The sequence below is a fragment of the Gossypium hirsutum genome, chromosome D04, assembly GCF_007990345.1.
Source record: "Gossypium hirsutum isolate 1008001.06 chromosome D04, Gossypium_hirsutum_v2.1, whole genome shotgun sequence".
Lineage (NCBI taxonomy): Eukaryota > Viridiplantae > Streptophyta > Magnoliopsida > Malvales > Malvaceae > Gossypium > Gossypium hirsutum.
The window spans coordinates 39,786,076-39,807,852 of record NC_053440.1 but is presented as its reverse complement, the minus strand read 5'-3'; the positions used below and the strand labels follow the sequence as shown (position 1 = coordinate 39,807,852).

The 21,777-nt window shown below is 34.2% G+C and overlaps 2 non-coding genes across 2 annotated transcripts; one reads left to right on the top strand and one right to left on the bottom strand.

Annotated features, from left to right (window-relative positions):
• Positions 1–4,163: 4,163 nt before the first annotated feature.
• On the top strand, positions 4,164–4,270 carry LOC121216469 (small nucleolar RNA R71). The gene has a single exon (XR_005912651.1). It is a non-coding gene; the product is annotated as a small nucleolar RNA R71 (small nucleolar RNA).
• A 3,909-nt stretch (positions 4,271–8,179) lies between these two features.
• On the bottom strand, positions 8,180–8,287 carry LOC121216703 (small nucleolar RNA R71). The gene has a single exon (XR_005912883.1). It is a non-coding gene; the product is annotated as a small nucleolar RNA R71 (small nucleolar RNA).
• Between the last annotated feature and the right edge of the window lie 13,490 nt (positions 8,288–21,777).

Genomic DNA, 21,777 nt, shown 5'->3' with positions numbered 1-21,777 from the left:
CACACACAAAATGACTAAGTCCCTATACATGCCATAACTTAAAACGTTTCAATCACAAAATATCGAGATGGTTTGTTGATAGTGTGAAACGATCTCCGTCGTCCTTATGATCCCCGAATTGGCTTACCGATACTATAAAAAAGAAGGAAAATAAAAGGACTAAGCGTAAATCTTAGTAAGTTTGCAAGTAAGTAATTAACAAAATTTATCATAAATAATTATACTCATAAATCATCATCAAGTATCATGGCCTTTGCTTCTTCTTTACTTACTCTCTTACTTGTTCACTTACTTGCTTACTTAAATAACTCATGATTATAACTTATTCCTCCCTTGCTGAAATTTCTTTCTCAACCGATAACTGAGATATTCTTAACCCTTATAACTCACTTGAATCTATTCTCTACTCTTTTACCTGGACTTTCATGTAACATAGTCTATTTACTAGCCCGTTGAACCACTTGGAATACTAAGGATACTCGGGTCTCCTATCTGATAATAACATGCCAAAGCCATGTCCTAGACATGGTCTTACATGGGATGTTTCCTGTACTGCAAATGCCATATCCCAAATATGGTCTTCCATGAGATTTCTCATATCGTTGTCCATGTCATGTCCCCGACATGGTCTTACGGGAGACCTCTCATCTCGGTGCCAATGCCATGTCCCAGACATGGTCTTACGTGGGACCTCTCCTAACCCTAATAATGCCAATGCCATGTCCCAGACATGGTCTTACATGGGATCTTATTCCCCTAATGTCATGACATTTGTATCCAATACATTCCTAATGTTTCAACGGGACTTTTTAACACTGATTCTCTATCATCTCATACTTGAGTCAACATTAAATAATTTCATGAAATAAGTACATAATTACTGGAAAATAACAAAATTAATAATAATTATTGAAATATTGCATTTATTTACTATAGACTTACCTCGGTATAAAATACGATCAAATCTAGCAACTTAGTCATCACCCTTTTTCTTTTCCCAGTCTAACTCCAGATTTCGTTCCTCTTGATCTATAATAGAAAATTTAGCTTATTTAATATGCACATTCATCAAAACAATCCTTGACTCGAACTTTGGAAAAATTACGATTTTGCCCTAAACTTTTGCATATTTACACTTTTGCCCCAAAGCTTGGAAATTAAACTTCATCCCTTATTCTTATGTTTTATGACATGCTGAACATCTTTCCCTTCTATGGAAACATCAAATTCTCACTCTAACATTTACTTATGAACATTAGGTATTTTTACCGATTATGTCGTTTTACTAGTTTTCACTTAAAATCGCCTAGAAAAAGTTGTTTAACATAATTTCAAGCTTCATATTCTACCATAAAACATCAAAATAAACACATTTCACCTATGGGTATTTTTCCAAATATGTACCCTAACATGAATTAATGGTAGAATAAGCTAAACCGAGCTACGAGGACTCCAAAAACGTAAAAAAATTAAAAACGGGGCTTGGATGCACTTACTATGAACTTGAGAAAGTGAAGAAACCCTAGCTATGGAGTCCCTTGAAGTTTCAGCCCTTATGGAAGGATACGAGCACATTTTGCCATCTTTTTCCCTTTTAATTCTTTTTATTACCAAATGACTATAATGCCCTTCATTAAAACTTTAGTTATTTTTATCTATGCATGCCCATTTTTGTCCATGAAAGTCTAATGGTCTAATTACCATTTAAGGACCTCTACTTCAATTAAATCCTTTATCATCTAAAGCTCAAATTTACCCATTTTTGCAATTAAACCCTAATATGCAATTCAGACATGCAATCGCTGAAATTTCTTATCGGTATTCTAACTCATGCATCCAATCAATCGGTAAATCATAAAAAATAATCACAATAAACTTTATATCTTAGATTCATGGTTTCACAACCACTGTTCCATTTAGGCCCTATTTCGATATGTTACATGATTCCTGCATCTAACCATTTGATCACTTTCTTCCTCACAACTTCCTTCATAATAAGATTGAGCCTTCTTTGCCCATCAATTTGAGCTCTTTCACCTTCTTCTAAAATGATTTTATGCATGCAAAAAGAAGGTCTTATACCTCGAATGTCAGCTATGGTCCAACCAATTGCTTTCTTAAATTTCTTTAAAACAACAATCAGTTGTTCCTCTTGATCTTTAGTTAGTTCTACTGAAATAATCACAGGAAAAGTAGAACAGTCACCTAAATAAACATATTTCAAATGGGAAGGAAGTACCTTTAGTTCGAGTGTAGGTGGTTCTTCGATTGACAACTTGGGTTGCACAAATTCTCTGACTTCTAACTCCAACGGTTCAAACCGTGTGGATTGAATAAAATTTCTCGGATTGGCTTCCATCAAAGCCTTGTTTTTTTCACCTTATTCATCCTCCAAAGGGTTAAGCTCTAAGGCTTTCTCCAATGAATCTTCCTCAAAATTGCTTTCCATAGAAACCAAGGTTTCTATCTCTTCCATAACTGAACACTCATCTGCCGGATTAGGAAATTTTATCACTTTAAGAATGTTAAAAGTTACTTGGTTGTCTTGAACTCGCATGGTGAGTTCACCTTTTTGCACATCAATTAATGTCCTCCCTGTGGCTAGGAAAGGTCTCCCATGGATAATTGGCACTTTCTTATCTGCTTCAAAATCTAAAATAATGAAATCAACAGGAAAATTAAATTTATTGACTCTTACCAAAACATCCTCGATCTTTCCTTCAGGATATGCTAAAGATCAATCCGCTAGCTGAAGCGTCACAGTTGTAGGTCTTTCTTCACCTATCCCTAACATCTTGAAAATATACTTAAGCATCAAGTTAATACTCACTCCTAAGTCACACAAAGCTTTACCACAGTAAGATTCAACAATGTTACAGGGTATAGTAAAGCTTCATGGGTCTTTCAATTTCGGTGGCAGTTTGTTCTGCAGGAACGAACTGTACTTCTTTGTCAAGGCAATAGTCTCATACTCACTCAGTCGTTTCTTCTTGGACAGCATATCCTCCATAAACTTCACATAATTTGAAATTTTTTCTAAAGCCTCCACCAACGGAATATTGATGTGTAACTGCTTCAGAACATCCAAAAACTTCTAGAATTGCACCTCTTGTTTCTGCTTGTGTTGCTGCAACCTTTGCAAATATGGAGGTGATGGAACTTTTAGTTGAACTGGACAACTTTTCTGAGTAGGTAACTCTACATCCAAAGAAGATGTTAAAATATCTAAATTTACTAAGCCAGGGTTTACCTTGTCAGACTTTGCAGATTTTAATTCCTTTGGTGTAGGAACTTTAACATCTGGTTGACATTCCTCTTTTTCAACATGTTTATCTTCGATACCAATTAATCGGGGTTCTAGAGTCTTACCACTTTGCAATGCCACTACCTTGATATGTTCTTTACCCAAATTCCTTTGATTCTCAGTATTGCTCGGCAAGGGTCATTGCGGTCTATTACGTAGCTCCGTAGCCAACTGACCCATTTGATTTTCCAAATTTTTTAGTGTTTCTGGTTTGCTTTGGATCAAAGCGTCATTCTTTGCCATGTACGCTTTCAACAAGTTCTCCAAACTATTTGATGCCTCAGCTTGAGGTGGTTTTAGAGCTTTCTGATTAAACCCTTGAGATTGGTTGGGTCTTTGCTGCAATAAGTTATTGTTCGGTCCATTTCCTTGGTTGCTCCAAGAAAAGTTAGGATGATTACGCCATGAAGAATTGTAGAAGTTGGACTGGGGTCCTTGTCCACTCCTATTTTGATATTAGTTCCCCACATAGTATATTGACTCGGGATTTGATGGACAATTCTCAAAAGAATGACCTTTCCCACAGTACACACAAGAAACTATTTCAAACAGACTTGGTGGCTGAGCTGTAAAATTATTAGTACTATTAGCGGTTAATTGTTTTAACATATAGGAAATAGATGATACCTGAGCTAATAACAAAGTGAGGGAGTCAACTTCATGAACTCCGGCTATGCGTCTTCCTGAAGTTGTTCGATTTGTTGGCCATTGATAGTTTTTACTCGCGATCCTCTCGATGATCTCATAAGCCTTATTATAAGACTTAGACAAAATTGCACCATTCGCGGAAGCATCTACCATCAATCTTGTATGTGCATTGAGACCATTATAGAATGTCTCCAACTGGATACAATGAGGAATCCCATGATGAGGACACTTACGAAGTAACTCCTTGAATCGATCCCAAGCCTCATACAAAGACTCGTCATCCAATTGTTGGAAAGTTGTGATCTCGTTCCTTAACTTAGCGTTTTTGCTAGGTGGGAAATACTTAACCAAAAATCTCTCTGCTAATTCTTGCCATGTAGATATGGAACTTGGTGGCAATGAATTGAGTCATGCTCGTGCTCAATCTCGCAACGAGTATGGAAACAACTTCAACCTCAGTGTGTCTTTAGTCACACCGGCTATCTTGAATGAATCACTCACATCCATAAACAATCAAAGGTGGAGATGTGGATCTTCCGTAGGCATACCACTAAATTGGCCCACCATTTGTAGAATTTAAAACATCACTAGTTTCAATTCAAACTAGGTTACCTCAATACCTGGCCTTCTAATTTCTGGGTTTATCTAACTGAAAAGTGGCACAGCATATTGCCTGATGCATCGATCCCTATCATCGGCAATGAGGATATGATTTCGTACATGATCGGCTGCATTACCTTGGTCTTGATTCTGATTTCCAAGGTCCATCCCGACTTGTCTTTGAGCTGTTTCTTGACGTCTTATTTGTCTGAAAGTTCACTCAATTTTAGGGTCTATAAGGAGTAAATCGATAATTCGATCTATGCTCATAAACATCTGAACAAAAAATCACAAAAATTAAAAAGAATAAGTTAGTATGTTAGAAATAAATCAAATTGAAAATAAATAATTTCACGAAAAATTGACTATGGCAACAGTTAAAAATCCCAAGCAACGGCATCCAAAACTTGCAACGCGTAGGTTTGTGCAAGTGTACACAGCCGTTATCAAGTAATAAGTAAGTATCGAGTTATCGTCTCCATAGGGATTGTATTTGTGCTAAGTTAATTTTTAAAATTATATTAATAATTTGGTAAATAAAAACACAATATAGTTGAGAAGTGGTGATTAAAATATATTAAACTAAATGCAATGATCCCAAATGTAAATTATCCTAAGTATGCAAACTATATGAATGAAATATATTTTAGTAAAACTAAACACAATTTTCAACAATTATAACATAAATAAACTAGGACAATTACTTTAATTAAACTCAATTTATTATCAATAAGCTTAATAACATTCGAAAAAACATTCTATGGCAACTCGATTTTTCATGAGTTTGGAAACCACATTAGGTCATTTCAGAATCCATTACTTAGTAAATACGTATTTTATTGATCCTTATTTACTAAGGGTTTCTTAACATTCGTGTGAGGTAATAGGGAAGTGTTAGGATTGAAACAATTTAATCACACAAATCTAAAAACTATGCAGATAACAGGGCTTGGTTATAGTTGTTATGCAACCTACAATTTAATCGCCTTAGGATCTAAATTGAGCAAGCACATTTCAATTATACGTCCATTAGTCGTCGTCTGGTTAGGATAGCTCAGCTAATTTAGGTGCATTTCAATCACGTATGAACAAAATACAGACTTGATATTAACTAAAAACATGATCGATTGAGGCACAAACATTATAAGCATGAATTAAATAAATATTATTTAATTAAAATAATCATCCTACCTTAAATAAAAAAAAGCTATCATTGTTGTAAACAAGAACAAAGAACACATAGCAAACATCTTCAAATCAAATTAAAGAAAAGAAAGATTAAACCCAATTCAGAGTGGCTGTCACCCAAGACTCTGACTAACGAGGCTCATTCACTTCTTTGCTTTGCTCCTTTGCTGATGGCTCTCCAAGATGGCCGATCAAGGGTTCGTTAAGAGGCTTAATTGCTAAAATCCTTATGCAAAGATGATTAAGGGGAAATATAACTAAAAAGTTTTAGAGAATGATGAATGAGTGAGAGATGATGAGATGAGGGATGATTGAAAAGAGAGAAATAAGCTCTTATTTATAGGTGAGGCAAGGGAACTAGTTTGCTAAAAATAGAGTGTCCATCCCTTGAAACTTCCTCCAAGAGTGGCTAGCCATGAATTGAGGAAAGGTGGCTGATTTTTTCTTGATTTTTTGGTCGATTTGAGTGCCACAACAACTCAGGACTAATACTCGTTCATCAGTAAATCTTCGGGAAAATCTCTGATTTCTTTAAGTCTTCAAGGGCTTTGTATAATTAAACCAAAATATGGTTTATGACATCCATGTGCAGCTGAAAATTGGGTTGACTTGGTCCCCAATTTGGACGGTTTTTGCAATTAGAAGAAAACTCTCAAACCTGTCCAAAAATAGTAGATAGTTTAGAGGACCAAATAATATAATTTAACCACTTTAATTAATCATTTTACTTAATTAATTAAAGCCAAATTTATTAATGAAATTTTAAAAATGAATTATAAAAATAAATTTATATTTTATTATTTAATTTAATCATGCATGGCCCACTTTATAGCTTAAAAATATAATATGCCCAAATTAATATAAAATAAGCCATTTTATGCATGAAAACTATATAATAAAGTATAAAATCACATTTTAATAATTTCTATGTCCTAATTTCATATTTTCGCATATTTCATTAATTTATTAAACATTTACTTGGTTTTAATAATAAATTTAAGTAAAAAGGTAATGAATTATATAGAAAAAATCCTATATATTTTTCAATTTACATTGTGCCTCAGTCGATTATGTTTTCAATTAAAATCAAGATGTATTTCATTCATGCATGATTGGGTGCATTCAGATTAGTTGAGCAATCCTAACTAGACGACGGCTAGTAGACGCATAATTGGAAAGTACAATGTTCAATTTAGATCATTAAACCCGACTAAATTAGAGGTTCATAATATCTTTAGTTAGCTCTACTATCGTGCTTAGTTTTTAGGTTTATGTCATTAAACTATTGCAAACGTAAATGTCCCTGTGACCTTGCATAAATACTAAGAAACCCTTAGTTTAATATGATCAGTAAAATACATATTTCACTAAGTAAAAGATCTAAGAGGACTTAATTTGGTTTCAAAACTCATGAAAGATCGAGTTGCCATGGAATGTTTTCCGAACATTGTTAAGCATGATGAAAATGAATTGAGTTGATTAATATAATTATCCTAGCCTATTTTATGTTGATTGTTTTCGTTGCTAAATTCATTCATTCATACATTTAGATAATTTGCATATAGATTAGAAATGTATTAGGGATCAATCTTTGCATTTAGTTAATTTCACTTAGTTTAAACATCACCATTCAAATTATTGAGTTTTTATAACAAATTGTGAATTTATAATTTTACAAATAATCAATTAACATACACAGTCACTGTGGAGATGATAACTAATTTTACTTACTTACTACTTGAATGACTATGTACAGTTGCACAAACGACGTTATAGCGGTGTTGACGTTGTTGACAGGGACTATTGCCTTAATCATTCTTTGTGAAATTATTTTTGAAGTTGGTTTTTATTTAATTTCTAACATTACTAATTTATTCTTTATTATTTCTTTTATATTTATTTATTAGGTGTTTATGAGCATAGATCGAATCATTGATCTATTACCTTGAAATTGAGCAGACATTTAGACAGAGAAGACGCGAGAAATTTTATCAAAGACAAGCTAATATGGACCTTGGAAATCAAAATGATGGACAAGGTAATAGAGTCAATCACGTGCACAACCCATCCTTATTACTAATAATAGGGATCATGCCATAAGACAATACGTAGTGCCACTCTTCAATAAGTTAAATCCAGGAATCAGGCACCCCAATTCGAATTGAAACCAGTGATGTTTCAAATACTCCAAACGGTGGGCTAGCTCACTGGTATGCCCACAGAAGATCCACATCTTCACCTTCGATTATTCATGGAAGTGAGTGATTCGTTTAAGATAGTTTGTGTGACATAAGATGCATTAAGGTTGAAGTTGTTCCCATTCTTGTTGCAAGATCGAGTACGAGCATGACTGAATTCGTTGCCACCAAGTTCAATATTTACTTGGCAAGAATTAGTAGAAAGGTTTTTGGTGAAGTATTTTCCACCGAGCAAGAACGTAAAGTTACGAAATGAGATAACCACTTTCCAACAATTAAATGACGAGTCTTTATATGAAGCATGGGAAAGATTCAAAGAATTGCTTCGTAAGTCTCCTCATCATGGGATTCCTCATTGTATCCAACTGGAGACATTTTATAACAGTCTCAACACACATACAAGATTAATGGTAGATGTTTCTAAGAATGGTGCAATTTTGTCTAAGTCTTATAACGAGCCTTACGAGATCATTGAAAGGATTGCTAGCAACAATTACCAATGACTGACAAATCGAGCAATTTTTGAAAGACGAGTAGTTAGAGTGCATAAAGTGGACGCCCTGAATTCACTCTCTACTTAGGTATCTTTTATTTCTTCAATGTTGAAACAATTTACCACTAATGGTTTAAATAATTTTGCAGCTCAATCACCAAGTCAGTATGATGTTGTTTCCTGTGTGTATTGTGGGCATGGTCATTTTTTCGAGAATTACCCTTCAAACCCCGAATCAGTTTGTTATGTAAGGAATCAGTATCAAAATAAAAGTAGACAAGGAACGGAATCCAACTTCTACAATCCATCATGGTGGAATCATTCGAACTTTCCTAAAGTAACCTAGGAAATAGACCAAACAATCATATGTAGCATAGACTCAATCAATCCCAAAGGTTTAGTCAACAAGCTCCAACCCACCTCAAGTTGAGTCGTCAAACAGTTTGGAGAACTTGTTGAAGGCGTACATGGAAAAAGATGACACCTTGATTCAAAGTCAAGCAAGAACACTGAAAAATCTAGAGAACCAGATGGGTCAGTTAGCTACTAAATGTCGTAGTAGGCCACAAGGAGCCTTGCCAAGCAATACAGAAAATCCAATGAGTTTAGGTAAGGAACATTGCAAGATAGTTGCATTACGAAGTGATAAGATTTTGGAACCCAAGGAGGTTGTGGTTGAAGATGGGCCTACTGAAAAGGAGGAAAGCCAACCAACAATTGAAAATCAGATGCTGCGAAATCTGATGAGGTAAACCCTAAACTAGTAAATTCTGAGAAGCTAACACTTCTTTCACAGATTTATCTCCTCAGAAAAGTTTTTTGTATCAACCTAGAGTTCTATATCCTCAAAGAGTTCAGTAGAATAAGCAGAAACAAGAGGTGCAATTCAAGAAGTTCTTGGATGTTCTAAAGCAACTGCACATCAACATTCTATTGGTAGAGGCTTTAGAATAGATGTTCAATTACATAAAGTTTATGAAGGATATTTTGTCTAAGAAGAAACGACTTAGTGAGTATAAGACTATAGCTTTGGCGAAGGAGTGCAGTACATTCCTACTGAACAAGCTACCTCCAAAATTGAAGGACTCTGGAAGCTTTACGATACCCTATAACATCAAAGAATCTTACTGCAATAAAGCTTTGTGTGACCTTAAAGAAAGCATCAACTTGATGCCTAAATTTATTTTCAAACTGTTGGGAATAGATGAAGACCTACTATTGTGACACTTTAACTAGCAGATCCTTCGTTAGCATATCCCGAGGGAAAGATTAAGGATGTTTTTGTAAGAGGTGATAAGGTTATTTTTCTTGGTAGCTTTATTGTGTTAGACTTTGAAGCAGATAAGGAAGTTTCGATCATTCTAGGGAGACCTTTCCTAGCCACGGGAAGAACATTGATAGATGTGCAAAAAGGAGAACTCATAATGAGAGTTCAAGACGACCAGGTAACATTTAACTTTCTGAAGGCCATGAAATTTACCGATCCAACAGAGGAATGTTTAATACTGGAGGAATTAGAAACCTTAGTTTCTATGGAATAGGAGAGCAATTCTAAAAAAGATCCGTTGGAGAACACTTTAGGGTCTAAACCTTTGGAAGATGAAAAAGGTAATGAGAACATGGCTTTGATGGAAGCCAATCTAAGGAGTTATATTCAACCACTGCGGTTCGAACCGCTACAGTTGGAAGTTCAAGAATTTACACAACCCAAGTTGTTAATCGAGGAACAGCCTAAGCTTAAACTAAAGCTTAAACTAAAGGTACTTCCGTCCCACTTAAAATATGTTTATTTAGGTAACAATTCTACTTTTTCTATGATTTTTTCAACAGAACTGACAGAACACCAAGAGGAGCAACTGATTGTTGTTTTAAAGAAAATTAAAAAGGCAATTGGCGGACCAAAGCTGACATATGAGGTATAAGCCCTTCCTTTTGTATGCATAAGATTTCTTTAGAGGAAGGAGAGAAAAGTAGAATCGATGGGGAAATGATACTTAATCATATCATGAAAGAGGTAGTACGGAAGGAGGTAATCAAATGGTTAGATGCGAGAATTATCTACCCCATCTTAGATAGTTCTTGGGTAAGTCCAGTACACTCTATACCAAAGAAAGGTGGGATCACGATTGTCGAGAATGAACGTAATGAGCTAATCCGGTTGAGAATTGTCACGGGTTGGAGAATTTGTATTGAGTAAATAAAATTGATCGAAGCTACTTGTAATGATCATTTTCCATTACCTTTTATGGATCAAATGTTAGATCAACTGGTAGGTAACGAATTTTAACGCCTTTTAGATAGATATTTGGGATATAAGTAGATAATTGTAGCCCCGAAAGACCAACATAAAACTACTTTTACTTACCTATACGATACATTTTCTTTTAGGTGAATGGCTTTCGGCTTATATAATACGCCTGCCACATTTTAGTGATGTATGATGGCAATTTTCACTGATTTGGTCAAAAATTTTGTTAAGGTTTGTATGGATGATTTTTCTATTTTTGGTAACACTTATGATATTTGTTTGAGTACTTTGGCTAAGATACTTAAAAGACGTGAGAAGACAACTTTTGTCCTTAGTTGGGAGAAATGCCACTTTATGGTTAATGAGGGAATTGTCTTAGGACATAAGATTTCCAAAAATGGGATTGAAGTGGATAAAGCAAAGGTGGATGTAATTGAAAGATTACCGCCTCCAGTTAGTGTGAAAGGAGTTAGAAGTTTCTTAGACCATGTTGCTTTTTATCGTAGGTTTATAAAAGATTTTCAAATTTCTAAACCTTTGTGTATGCTTTTAGAAAAAGATATTGTTTTTTATTTTAAGAAAGCATGCTTAGAAGCTTTTAAAAAATTAAAAAGCCTATTAATCTCAGCCCCAATAATTTTTACACCTGATTGGAACTCACATTTTGAGTTGTTGTATGATGCAAGCGATTTCACTGTTGGAGATGTGACGGGTTAAAAAAGGAACAAAGTTTTTCATCCTATCTACTATGCAAGTAGAACTTTGGCAGGAGCCTAGATCAATTATAAAGTAACTGGGAAAGAACTCTTTGCTATAGTTTTTGCTTTTGACAAGTTTCGTTCATATCTTATAGGTACCAAAGTTACAATGTTCACCGATCATGCTATCGTTAAGTACTTACTCACGAAGAAAGATGTTAAACCAAGGCTAATTCAATGTATACTTTTGCTCCAAGAATTTGACATTGAGATCCAAGGTAGAAAAAGTGTTGAAAATCAAGTAGCCGATCACTTATCAAGGTTGGAACAAAATGAGGTAACTTCTTCACTTGTTCCAAATAATGAGAATTTTCCTAATGAGCATATATTCGAGGTAAGTTAATTCTATGAAACACCTTCGTTTGCTAATTTTTCCAATTATTTATCATATGGAATAATTACTCGAGAAATAACGTACGAAAAAAGGAAAAAATTCCTTCATGATAGTCAGTATTATTTTTAAAAGGATACGTTTTTTGTTTAAACAATGTGTAGATAACATAATCAAGAAGTGAGTAGCAGGAAGTGAGATTGACGAGATTTTGTACCATTACAATTCATTTTCGAGTGGGGGACACTTTGGTGGTTCCCACACTGCAGCAAAGATTTTACAAGTAGGATTCTTTTGGTCTACAGTGTTTAAGTATGCATATGCATATGTGAAAAACTACGATAGATGCCAAAGAACCGAAAACATATCAAGGAGGAACGAGATGCTCTTAACAAATATTTTGGAGGTAGAACTATTCTACGTATGGGGCATTGATTTTCTAGGCCCATTTCCTTCTTCTTATGGGAACAAGTATATTTTGGTAGTTGTGGACTATGTATCCAAGTGGGTTGAAGATGAGGCGTACCCAAAAAATGATGCTAAGGTAGTCATGTGATTCCTACATAAGCATGTATTTACACATTGTGGGACTCTTAGAGCTATAATTAGCAATGAAGGATCTCGCTTTGCAAATAGGTGGCTTAAGTGGTTGCTTGACAAGGACGATGTAAAGCATATGATTGCTACAGCCTATCACCCACAGTCAAATGGGCAAGTTGAAAGGGTGAATTGTGCAAGCAAAATTATTCTTGAGAGGGTGGTGCGCCCTAACAGAAAAGATTGGTCTCGAAGGCTCGATGATGCTCTATGGGCCTATCAAACTGCTTTTAAGACATTGTTAGGAATGACTCCCTATTGGTTAGTTTTTGGAAAGACATGTCATTCGCCGCTTGAATGGAAAATAAAGCTCATTAGGCCTTGAAACAATTAAATTTGGATCTTAAGCAAGCCAATGAGAGGACGTTACAACTTGATTAGTTGGAAGAGTTGAGTTTATTTCCATACGAGAATGCCAAGATGTGTAAAGAAAAATATATAAGATGGCAAGATAGTCATATACAACCTAGTGAATTCAAAGAAGGTCAGAAAGTGTTGTTGTTTAATTTGAGGCTAAGGTTATTTCCTGGAAAACTGAAGTCCCGATGGAAAGAACCTTATATTATCTACAAAGCTTATCCATATGGATCTGTAGAATTATACGACAACCATGGAGGTACGTTTAAAGTTAAAGGTTAACGTCTCAAGCACTATTGGGATGCTGAAGTTGTGCGAATTAAAACCATATTCAAGTTAATAGACCCTTAATTTTTATGATCTTCTTTTTAATAAATAATTAGAAATTAATTTTCTTAAATTAGTACATTTAATTAATTATGTCTAAGGAGATTGGAACTTAAGCGGGACCGTTGTGACCCCTCCAACTTTTCCTAGGAATTAGTTTAATGTAATCTTTTAAGAATAAATTTTCAAATTAATTTTGAAATTTTTCTTTATGTTTTTAATTTTAGTTTTAATTGTTTATGTTTAATAAGGGGGTCAAATTGACCCAAGTACTAATCAGTTTATTTTATTTTAAGTAGTCTAATTTGTAAATACAGTTTGTGCTCAAGGCTCGAAATAAAAAAAGGAGAAATTTACCCCATTAGTGCCGTCTGTAAGGGTTCCCGAAAACACTAATATTGCCACCACTTTTTCCTCCATCTATACTTGCCGCCCAAGTCATTTCAGTAGCTTGCTACAAGATTGCCCTAATTTACCACTATATAGACCCATCTCTACCACCATATTTTTCATAGCCCTTTAAGCAATTACCTTAAACCCTAGCCACTCATTCTTTTTCCTCTTAGTTGTCGGCCTAAAATGCAAAAAATCTCCCCAAATTTCTTCCTTTGCCGCAAAACCCTAGCTTACTGCCACTACAAGCCTTTTACCGGAGTAACCGTAAATCTGTTACTGTCGCAAGCCTATCATCGCCACAAACTCTTTGTCCCATCCATTGCCAACTTCTTTTTCCCTTATTTTTCCGAAATTTTACCTATTTTTTGGGAAATATCACCATGCCTCGCAAAAGAACTAGATCTTCTAAGACCTCTACCAAAAATCCCATTGTGATTCAAGACAAGTAAGTGAAAGAAAGGTTTGATTCTATCTTCAAAAATTAACTTATGATGTTGGATAAAAGGTTTCAACTTGGAAAGCAATGATAAGATGGTTGTGCCTTTGCCGATTCGAAAGATGATTGATGCCCTCAGTTGGAATTATTTTTGTGATGCACGATCATTACCTGAAAAGGAGTTAATTCAAGATTTCTTTGTCAATTTGACTAAGCTAGATGCTACTAAAGTTCTTATTCGCAAGAAGAAGGTACCCCTAACTTCTAAATCCATTAATGATTTGTTTAACCTACCTTATGTTGAAGAATATGAATATTTTTCCATAATGACAAGCATAAATTGGGATTTTCTTCAACAAGTGCTTAGTGTTGTAACAAATCTGGGATCCCAATGGATTATAAGAAAGTATGGTAGTCATTCTTGTTGAAGGGAATATCTAAAACCGTTAGCTAAGGTATGTTTTAATTTGTTCGATATAGTTTCATGCCGATCTCACATAGTTCCACCATCTCAATGAAGTGAATACTTTTGTTATATGAAATTATGACAGAAAGGTCTATCAATGTTGGGAATATTATTCTCAATGAAATCCATGATTGTGCTAGAAAGAAGACTTGAAGTGCTTACTTTCCATCATTGATAACTTCACTTTGCTTAAAGGCCTAAGTTAAAACAAAAGCAAACCTAAAAGGCTCGTTGTTCAAGGTTGCATCACAGCCCATGATCCTGAAAGGTCAGTGGAGAATGTCCATGAACTAAACCCAACCAAACTGAGTAAACCAACAGAACCAAAAACTGATGAGTCATCAAACAAATTCGAAGTGAAAGCTAACTCAGTTATTGAGACAGAAGAAGCACAATCTAAGGAAGATTCGATAAGGGAACCGGAAGTCTCTGAACCAAAGAGGAGTCGAATACTGATGAGCCAGTTGAACTAAGTGTTGATCCTGAGTTGACTATTCCTATGTCCACTTCTTCAAATACTGTGAAGAAATCAGAATTGTCAATTATGATGGATATGATGAAATTTATGCATAACCAACAACAAGTTTATTGGAAATATGAAAACGTTAGAGAAGATTCTATAAGAAATACTTCTAAAAATATCTCTAACAGTTTTGTTCTTGAGTTTCGAGATTATAACTTCGAGTCATGAAATAAAGATGAGAATGCAAGCGAGGGTGAAACATCATAGGAGGAAGATGAGGAGGATAAATCAAATAAATAAAAGGGGGGAATTTTCTATCTTTAGTTTTTATTTCTTTTTAGGTTTTTATTTTTATTTTCTAGTTAGAATTTTTGCTTTCGCATAATAAAATAGCAAGCATGAATAAATACGCTCAATGTCTCTTCAATAGGAAAAGCGAAGTGATGTGATAATGGGAATGAACATGTCTACGATTGAATTATTGAGAATAAGCAGTCTTTATGACTCACCTCTTTTTTCTTACAACCCTATATGGTGTTCAGTTTTCATTCATTACTTTATTTTTGCAATGAGAACATTGCTTCTTTTTAACGGGGGGTAAGGCATTTCGCATGAATTTTTAAAGTATGTTTCAATCTTTTTACTTAAGTATGCTGAAATAAATGAATCTTCAGATAGAATTTCTGTTCATAAGTATGTTCAAATGCAAGCATATTTCTGATTTTATCTAAGTTATTCTTATGCTATCTTGAGTGATGTAATGCTTGTATGTTCTTTAGACTTATGTAGTATTTGTCAAAAAAATTTGATTTCTTTAGAAATAGATATGCATGAAGGTTTAAGTCTTTAGAACTGACTTAGTAACTTTCTTGAGGCGAAATCCTAGAAGGTATAAGAATCTAATATGATATAGACAAACTTTCTTTGGATCGTTTGAGCCTTTCAAGCTGACCTTATTAATTTAACCCTTGAAACTTAATTTTTTAGCTTAATGGCCTATTTATTGCAAATTACCTACATCATAAGTCAGACTATCATCTTTCTTATTTTATCCTATTCTTTTACACCTATCTTAACTAAATTTGTCTTGGTGACCAAAGTTTGAGGAAAAATACAAAAGATGTACATGATCTTCACATGTCTGTTTATAAACCATGATGAAAGAACAAAGGTAAGCTTGTTCAAAAGAATAAAGAAGAAAGTTTGCTCAAAAATCTAAAAAGTAAAGGTTGAGCATGAGTTCAAAATAACTTTGGGGTTGTTCCAAAAACCCATTTATGAAAAGTTGTGATGCAAAAGGATCGAAGACAAAGTTAGGGTTAAGATGATTGAACCTAAAAATTCACTTTTCTTTATCCCTACCTTTAGCCTAGCCCCATTACAACCTAATAAAAGACCTATTGATTTTATGATTATATCGACTACATTTGTGGAGAGGAATTGCTAAGCTCAACATATGAATACCACTAATTAAACCTTGTGATTGCTATGTTTAGTTGATAAGGAAAGCATATTGATTGGTAAATATTATATATGATTTGGAAATACATGCATACTATGACTCATGTTGACATTATGATGTAATTAGTATAAAGTTTGGAAATAAAATTTGCGTTCGAGCTACTTATCAATAAAAAATATTTTTGAGCATGATTTTCTTTATGCTTGATTATGTAGGAAGATTAAAGTTGCTTTATCATTTTGCAAAATTGCCTTAGCAAAAGTAGTGTTGTGCATGAACATTACTTGGGACGAGCAATGGTTTAAGTTTGGGGGTGTGTAAACTTGAAATTATATAGGGCTTTTCTATATATTTTTACCACCTTTTAACTTAATAAATATGTTAATCTTGAGTAATTGTTATTAAAATAAGTGAATTTTATTAATTATTAATATTGGACATGAATTTATAAAGTATGTGAAATTATGCTTTACTATATGATTTTTATGAATAATTTATATTATTTTCATGTTAAATATTAATATGTGAATTTTCATTATACAGGAAGACCATGGAAGATGTGATTAACATAAATGATGTATGGGCATGCAACATCCACTTCATTTGGATGGAAAGACCATGCAAAACAAGGTCATAAAGGTGTTAATTTGACCCAGTAAAAGATGTACTAAAAGATGGACATGTCTGATCAATTATTAGACTGGGAAACTGTCCAACAAGGAGGAGTCAAGCCCAATGTTTGGCACAAGAAAATGGCTGCCCAAAAATAAGCTTTTGGATATTTTCTTGAAGGTCCCTATAGTTGGAAAGGCATCAAAAATCAACACACAAGTTTGCCCTTTAAAACCATCCACCTTATGGCTATTAATAGCATTGTTTTGAATTCAAAAACAAGCAACCAAGTCATCCTCTTTTCCATAATTTGTGGCCGGCCATGTGTGAGAGAAAAGAATGGGATTTTAAATTCTATTTTTAGCAAACTCTACCCCTGCCTTCACCTATAAATACCACATACCTTTCCACTTTTCAAATCATCCCTTAATCCATTCATTCATTAAGCATTTTCTCATTTCCTCTCTTGCTCTCTTCTCCCCTTGCATAGTCATTCCATCTCCCTTCCATTCTTTAACCAAAAAAGGCTTTGTCAAGACCTTCCTTTGGCCGCCCACCTTAGGAAACCCTTAACCAAAGGAGCATCAAGCAGAACAGAGGAACACATCAGTCAGAAAGGACCTGAAAGGCTGCTGAACTGAATTAGAGTTTACTCTTTCCTCTTGTTATTCAATTTACTTATATTTGCTATGTGTTTATTATTTTTTACGTCAACAATGATATTTTAAATCTTATTTTCTAGGATGATTATGTTAATTCAATAAGATTTATTTGATTCATGTTTAACATGTTTTTGCCTCAGTCGATCATGTTTTTAATTAAAACCAAGATGTATTTCATTCATACGTGATTGGGTGCATTCAGATTAGTTAAGCGATCCTAACCAGACGATGACTAGTAAACGTATAATTAAAAAGTGCAATGCTTAATTTAGATCATTAAACCCGACTAAATTAGAGGTTAATAATATCTTCAGTTAGCTCTATTATCTTGCACAGTTTTTAGGTTTATGTGATTAAATTGTTGCAAACGTAAATGTCTCTGTGACCTCGCATAAATACTAAGAAATCCTTAGTTTAATATGATCAGTGAAATGCATATTTCACTAAGTAAAAGATCCGAGATGACTTAATTTGGTTTCCAAACTAATGAAAGATCGAGATGCCATGGAATGTTTTTCGAACATTGTTAAGCATGATGAAAGTGAATTGAGTTTATTAAAATGATTATCCTAGCCTATTTTATGTTGGTTGTTTTTGTTGCTAAATTCATTCATTCATACATTTACATATTTTGCATTTAGATTAGAAATGCATTAGGGATCAATCTTTGCATCTAGTTAATTTCACTTAGTTTAAACATCACCATTCAAATTATTGAGTTTTTATATCAAATTGTGAATTTATAATTTTACAAATAATCGATTAACATACACAGTCCTTGTGGAGACAATAACTCATTTTACTTACTTATTACTTGAACGACTGTGTACACTTGCACAAACCACGTTACAGCGGTGTTGAGACTGTCGGGATCGGTTCTTGCGTGGGCACTGATGATTGGCCCGCCTCACCACCCATTGGATTTAAAGGGGCCCGTCGTGGCCTACTTGTATGGGGACCCCGACGCCTCTCCTCTTCGGCCAACAAATATGGCTTGCCATGGATCCCAAGCCATGGCATGTAATTTGGATCGCATACTAACTTCGGAACAAAAATTACGTTGTGAGTAGGTAAAAAATCATATTAATATTTGGTCACCTTAAGCCGATACGATACAGATCATCAAGCTCTTGAGGTGCCACTGGAATCGATTGTCAAAATCCAAACTGTCGCAACACCTTATCCATCTCATGCATCTCAAAAGTACCGTATACTACCAATGGGACCTTAACGTGTCAGGTGTTGGGATTTACAAGAAATTCATCAAGAATTACTACCTGAATCATCGGGTCCTCGTATGTGTCCATTCAAACAATATGAGCATAATCAAAACATTAGTTATTTATATACTACTTAATACTAAATACGAAATCGACTACGTTATTTGTATATAGTTCAAAATTAAATAAGTACATACACCAACTTCTTATCATTGGTCTAATAAAAGCCGTATATCTTCAAACTTGGTTGGTAATCCCACGTGACTCGAGGTATGGTTCCACCTATTTAAATAACTTATTAGCATAATAATTTTATGTTAAATCAATTTAATAACAGTAATATATACTGAATTTTACCTTGTTATGAGTGAGAATGTTTACGGGTAGTCCACTCGAGGACGTAAAAATGGAAGGCAGTACCGAGCCAATGATTGTAGTAGTAAAAGGCAACCACCAATTTTGATTTTTTTCTGGTTTCCTCACCCAACACATCTCCCCGTACAATGTCGCCAACACCGCTGACCCCCAACTGAGTTCATTAGCCTATCTAAAATCGACGAGTTTCAACAACCATCTTATATGTACAAGGTTTGGTAACTTATCAGGCATCATAATACCCCCCATAATCTGAAGGATGTACGCTTGAACGTATCATACTCTTTTCTCTTTAGTAGAATCCACCGCCAGTTTCACGAAATTATTTCGTAACCAGACCATTTTGATCCGACCTCTGGTAATCATCTCCTGTACCACACCCAAAAGCTTGTAACATACAATCCCCTAATTAGCAAACTAAACAGACCCGGTGACTACCGATCTATCCACGAGTAACCCCAATTATAACTACACGTCCTCTAGAGTGATAGGACACTCATCCCATGGCAGATGGAATGTGTGCATCTCGGGTCTCCACCTCTCCACCTCTCCACCAACACACTTATGAGTTTCGGGTCCAACTTACACCCCCGGCCTAAATAGGCCACGTGGAAAAAATCAGCTTCCCTCAAGTATGTTCGATCAATGGTGATAGAGGATCGGATAGATTACGAATATGGCATTGCAAAATTCTATCTTCCACCTATTTACATAAAAGTTATAAAATAATATTAAGTTCAATTTTAACTATAAAATAAAATAATTTTAAAAATTTAAATTTTATTAAAATTTATTCTGACCATTTGCAATTGATTGAGAGAGATGTACTTGCCATCAAGACGGATTAGAGACCCAGCCATTGCTAAATTGAACATGAACAATTTTTTAATAAAAATACTATTTCTTGAAATTACTAATAAAAAATAATATTATTATTAATTTAGATAAAAATAGAATTTAGGATAATAATTTAAGAGTTTTTTAAAAATTATGAGAAATTTGAGAAGTTAGGAGAGAATTTGTGGGAATTGTGTGTGAAAAATATGTGGGGAGGGTTTAGACCCTTTTTTTTCTGGACCGTTGGGAGGTCTAATAGCTAGTTCAAATAGCCATTGGTGTTAACCGTTGGAGTACAGGCAAAAGCGTGCCCACATGGACTTTTTTTTTGTAAAACAGTTCCACGTCAACGCATTTTACATGACAACAGGGAAAAAAGTGCTGAGCTAGACGTACTTTTATTCGTTTCCCCTGAAAACGGCGCCAACTCAGTGCATTTTTGTAAAATCTGACCATTCCCGTTATTTAAAAAAAAACTGACCCATTTCTGTAAATTTTTTTGAAAATTGACATTTTCTGGTCAATTGGTCGAAATATTGCATCTTGATATTTCTGTCTGTTTTCCCTTCTCCTTGTGGTATTATAGTTTCCGAAATTGTTGTCTTCCTTTGGTTATTGGAAATTTTTGAAGATGGAAGATTCGACAGTGATTTCTAACACCAATAATCATAGAAAGTTAACAACTTTGGTACCTGGTTTTAATACCTTCGGTAAGCAGAACCCTAGGTTTAATACCTGAGTTTTAAACAATAAAAAAGAAAACGTTGGTTTTAAAATTTTCTAAATTCAAATTAAAATTGCTTATAGAGACCATTCTCGAAATAGCGCTTTTTGACGAAAAACAATAGCAAACCCATAGAAAATTTAAAAATTTAATACACATTTAAAGAAAACAATCTTATCAGAAACCATGCAAGAATTTTTCAAAGATCTTGGTGTAGATGCTCTTTCACGACGGAATACAGGTATGATATTCAAATACAGGTGGTGCTCTTTGAAGACGGAAGCTTGGTAATTTGCAAAAATTCTAGTGATGCTTCTTCTTAGCCATATTTTTCTTTGCAGAAATATGTTTACAAAGCCATGAAAGATTTTTGCAAAGAATTTTAGTAGTGCTGCTGCGTGACGATGGTGATGAATCAAATGAAGAGGAAGTTAAATTTTAAAAATAATTTATTAAGAAATTTTATTTTTTTTATTTTTATAAAATACCAAGTGTGAGTGGTTACTGATGCCACATCATCATTCAGTAACGGAATGAGTGATTTGTTTGACCCTGACATACTATAGATACCTAAAAGAACTAAAAAATATCTTGTGATACACCTCGTACAGTTCAAGGAGCAATTGGTATGTAATCTTTGTAGAAAGCTAAATTCATACTGTAACAGCCTAATTTTGTCCGGCCCAAACAATAAACAAATAAATAATAAAAGTCAATTAACTATAAGCCCAAATCCTGCAAAAGAGAAAGAAAACAAAAAAAAAGAACAGAGACGTAGAGAAGAAACAGGAAAAGAAAAGCAAAAAAATGATATTTTGTAAAATATTTTGGTTATAAAAACTGCAACCATTGTAACAAAAAAAGGAGGAGAAATCAAAAAGAAAACAACGAAATTTCAAAAAGAAAGGTAGTTTATTTATTTCGGTTTTTTAATATTTTCACAAAAAGAAAAAACAGAAAATAAAACAAAAAGTTTAGATATTTACCTGACGTTTCGTCTCACCGTCAACGTGGGTGGCCTCCTTGATTCGAAAGGTCTCCGAACCCCTTAATGTTCATCGAGGGCCTCATCAGA